Consider the following 5,117-nt stretch of genomic DNA (forward strand, 5'->3'; position numbering starts at 1 on the left):
CTTCTTCTCTAAAATCAATTAAAAATACATTTTAATAATAAAAAAAAATAAAAGATGATTCTAAGAGCAGCTCAAGTGCCTTCTTTTTAATATTTTTATTCATTTCAGAGAGGAAGGGAGAGGGAGAGAGAAAGAGAGATAGAAACACCAACAATGAGAGAGAATCACTGCGCTCCCCATACTGGGGATTGAGCCCACAACTGGGCTGTGTGCCTTTGACCAGAGTAGAATTGTGACCTCCTGGTTCATAGGTCAGTGCTCAACCACTGAGCCGCTCTGGCCAGGCTCAAGTTCCTCCTCCTTAATTGACATTAACCCCTTGCGAGCAAATAGAGAAATACAGAAGTTGACAAATTAGGAAATTGCCAAAAAAGCTTTACTCTTTCTCTTAGCATACAAGTTGAAGCCTAACTAAGCATATGTTATTCCCTTCTCTAGGAGACTATATCATTCTAGAAATATAAAGGACATCAACTCTAGGATTTTTGTGAAGTTAAATATTTTTGTAAGACCTATTTCTTTGATATCCTAAATAAAACTAAGGTCAGATTCTTGAAAGAAAATAGTTTCATTGAACTCTAAACTGGGAAAAATGTGCTCTAGACCTATTTGATCTTTATTCTGTATTTATTATATTGTCCTTTTCATGTTTCTATATTTTTGCATTTGCACAGAATCTGCTTCAATAAGTATCTTTGAACTGACCTTTTCTGTGCTTAACTAGAATCATTAGTGTAAGTTTCATATGATTACATGATACTGGATGTCAACAGCATTTGGTTTGGTAATCTGTTTTTTTCATCTGATTCCAATCAGATGCATTGAAATGTTTATCACTGCACAATATGAAGTAAAGGTCACTTGGTTTATTTGGAATTAAGCCCATAATAGTAACCAAAGATTTAATCCAACAGGAAAATGTGAGCTCTTTCTTCCTGGTGATGGTTCCTTATTTTGATTTGTCATGCACTAGCTTGATCTCAGCATAAAAAATGTGACTTAAATGGCTGCTCTCCATTTCTTTTCATCTCTTGATGAACAGTATGAATCCTGTGATTTTTGTTTTTGTTTCTTTTTTTTTTAATTCAGCTATGATTTACATACAATCACCACAATCAAGATAATGAACATATTCATCTCATAGTTAGAAGTGAAAAGAGATGTAAGCTTTTATATAGTGCCTTTTCAGTTTTATGGAGAAATAACTAACATGTCACTGTAGGAGTTTAAGGAAAACATTGTTTGCTTTACGTATATTGTGAAATGATTATCTCAGGAGGTTCAGCTAACACTCATCATTTCAGAGATACAATATTAAGATAAGGAAATCTTATGATAAGAACTCTTAGGATTGACTCTCCTACGAACTTTCCTGTGATTCAGGCAGCAGTGTTAACTGTAGTCATCATGTTGTACGTTGCACCCCTAGCATCTCTAGAACTTATTTACCTTATCACTGGACATTTGTACCTTTCTCTGGCTTGTTTCACTTAGCATAATGCTTTCAGAGTTCATCTATGCTATTGCAAATCATAGGAGTTTCTTATTTTTTATTGCTGAATACTATTCCTATATATGACTTAAGAATTCTATTTCTGGAAATGTATCCAAAGGAAATGAAAATATTAATTGAAAAAGGTGTCTGTTTCTATAGCAGCATTTGGGAACAACCTAAATGTTCATATATGTGAAAGAGTAAATAAGATATATGCATATCTTCTTTATCCATTCATCTCTATATACAGGGCATACCAAAAATGTATATGCACTTTGAGTGATTATAAATTCAGTGTTTATTAACATACAGTTCATTTTCAAAATTTAGAAAAATCTATAGAAATGAATAATTATTTTTGTCAATACCTGTTTTCAAATTGATGACCACTCTAGTCCAGGCACTGCTGATAACATGAAGCAATGGAATTTCAATCAAGACTCATTTTGTTTGGTATTGTGTGCCTTCCATTAGTCGATTAAAGGTTTTGTACCATAAATTTAATCTTTTGTGTATCCCCATAAAAAAGCCTAGTGGCATTTTAGGATAAATTTTCTTTGTTCAAAGCTTTGTCTGGCTTCACCCATTATTTCAAATCAATTAAACCTGAAAAGGAGTGAACATTAAGTGAACTACCAGCTGTTAAGGTGTGCATATATTTTTGGGGACTGTGTGTGTGTGTGTGTGTGTGTGTGTGTGTGTCTTGACTATATGGAGACAGATATCTTTTTGAATTTGTGCTTTGATTTCCTTTTGTTATTTTCAGACATGAAATTATGAGATCATATAATTCTGTTTTAAAATTTTTGAGGATTCTCCATACTGTTTTCCATGGTGGCTCCTCCAGTTGACAGTTCTACCAACAGTGCACCCCATTTTTTTTCTGCACATACTCACCAGCATGTTTTACCTTTTGTCTACTTTAAATATATATATATATATATAGACTTAAGAGAGGGAGGGCAAGGGAAAGAAAGATAGGAACATCAAGGGTAAGAGAGAATCATTAATTAGCTACCTCTTACACACCCCCTGTTGGGGTAAGGGTTCAAGCCTGCAACCTGGGCATGTATCTTTGACTGTAGGCCAACGCCCTATCCACTGAGCCAAACCAGCTAGGGCTATCTCTTCTTGATGACAGCCATTCTAATGATGTGAGGTGAGCACATGGTGCTTTAACTGTCACATATAGTTCATTGTAAACCAGCAGATGGTGTGAAGTAAGACATTCTGGTAAATTTAATTCAAGGTAATTTGTCTGCCACCTGCTCAACCCTAACACCAAGCCCAAACTCACCTCTACCTCAAGTCTATCCATTTCCTAAAGATACAGGCAGGTATTTTACTTCATGGTGTCCTCACTGGGAATGTCATGTGGATATTAGTAGTGGGCAAAATTTTTCAGTAAATTAGAAAAAATAAAACCTTGATTGACCATGGGAACTCAATAATCTGAGTCCTCTGTTCCTATCACATTGTTTTCCTTATGTAGAAACGCAACTATGAACTAGAGGTATGGTGTTGTTTTGGTTATCTGTCTTTAATTTTTTTTTTCTTATTCCATGTAAAATGAGCTGTGTGGACAGAGGGTTGCAATTGCTTTCATTGGAAATTCTGTTTATAAGCGATTATTTTATATCAACTAATGACTTGGTGCACAGATTTGTACACATTGAAAGGAAATTAATTAGAAGGTGGCTGGTGGGGCAAGACTGGGCAAGATGGCCTGGACATGCCCTGGAGCCAATCTCCTATAACTCCTTACCCCCTAGCATCCCTTCAGCAGATGGGGTCCCTCAGCCTGGCCTATAGGAATTGGGCCAAAACCAGCTCTCCAACATCCCCGAGGGATCCTAGAATATGAGAGGGCACTCTGCAAAGTTGCTGTCATATATAGGGTGTGGAATGCAAATGCAAGTGTGTAGTAAACCAGATTCGGGCCAACAATGCCCCAGCAATAACATAACCCATGGCCGAAGGTGGAATCATGTGGCCCCACAAGAAATCCAACCCCCTCCTCTCTGGTTTCAGGGTGAATCAACCAAGAACCACCACTGCCAAGTCACTACAGCTCAGCAGCTCCTGTGTTGAGCGTCTTCCCCATGTTGGTCAGTGTGCATCATAGCAACCAGTTGGATGGTTGGCCTGTGGGACACTTAGCATATTAGTCTTTTATATATATAGATAATACTATAGAATTTCACTCACATTCTCTGATAACACAAGTGGCAGGATGATGTAATGAGACCTTCACCAAGTCTAGAAACAGAAGACCTGAATATAAGTAATTTTTACTCACTGTAATCATGGGTGAATTCTTCTTCTTCTTTTTTTTTTTTTTTTTTTTTTTTTTTTGCAGAGCTTCACCTTCTTTATTGTAAAATGAAGTGGATGAACTTGAACAGGGTCAATATTTTTTTCCTTTTTTTTCTGTAAAGGCTAGACAGTATATTTTTTGCTCTGTGAGCTCTATAGTCGCAGTTATACTTATTCAGCACTGCCACTGTAGAGTGAATACAGCCATAGACAATGTTTAAGTGAATGAGTGAATGAGCACGAGAGTGGCTATTTTATAATAAAATTTGATTTATAAAACCAGGAAGTTGGCAGTAGTTTGCTGAACCCTGAACTAGATAGATGACTTCTACAATTCCTTTCGGCTATAAATGCTGATTATTGCACTATGAATGTGCTTACTCTTCAGGTGTTGGAAGTTGCCATAGAATTATATTACTCAAAGACACTTCCAGAGGTGATTTAGTTCCTCTATTTACTCCAGGCAAGATTATATTTAAATCACCAATGAGGGCAGCTCTCTAATGACCTGATCTAATAAAAGGATAAATCTCTCTTTGCAATTTTTTGGTAAAATCACTATATAATAGGTAATATATGTGGGGCTAGTGCACAACTGTAGGAATATTTTTAATGGTTTCCCATGGATTATCATGGCATTTAAAAAAATATTGACTTTGGACATGGCAGAAAATGGAAGAGTGATACGTCTTTTTTGTTATTCTTATAGCTTCAAACCTTAGAAAATCCTTCTTTCTCCTAATAGATCCAAACATTATAATTTTTTTCTTCCATACAAAGAAATTGTAATAAATTTTATTTTTAGCTACAGACTATAGACTTAATAGATGATGAATCATAGCTCCTCTGTCAGCCCATCAAGCTTGATACTCTGTTAGTCTTTTCAGTTAAGTTATTTTATGAGCTTTAAAAACAAAACATAAAATGTGCCCAAGACAATGTATTATAGTAAACAAATTTCATGTAGAAAGAGCTATTAGCATAATCTAATCTTTGTTGTTGTTGTTTCATGCTTTTAAAATTAAATTTATTGAAGTGACATTGGTTAATAAGATCTTATAAGTTTCAAATGTACATTTTTATGATAACTGATCTGTACATTACACTGTGTGCCCACCACCCAAAGTAAAATCATCTTCCATGTGGCATAATGTAATCTTAAAATAACATTTATAATCAATGTTGTTTTATAGTGTAAAAATTTATTGATATAAGTAATCTTAATCCAAAATAGATAGAAAAAAATGCAATTCAATTATATGAGTGTTACATCAACTAAAGAGAGCATTACATTTTCCTTTTTCCA

The sequence above is a fragment of the Pipistrellus kuhlii genome, unplaced genomic scaffold (genome assembly GCF_014108245.1).
Source record: "Pipistrellus kuhlii isolate mPipKuh1 unplaced genomic scaffold, mPipKuh1.p scaffold_m20_p_3, whole genome shotgun sequence".
In the NCBI taxonomy this organism is placed as follows: Eukaryota; Metazoa; Chordata; class Mammalia; order Chiroptera; family Vespertilionidae; genus Pipistrellus; species Pipistrellus kuhlii.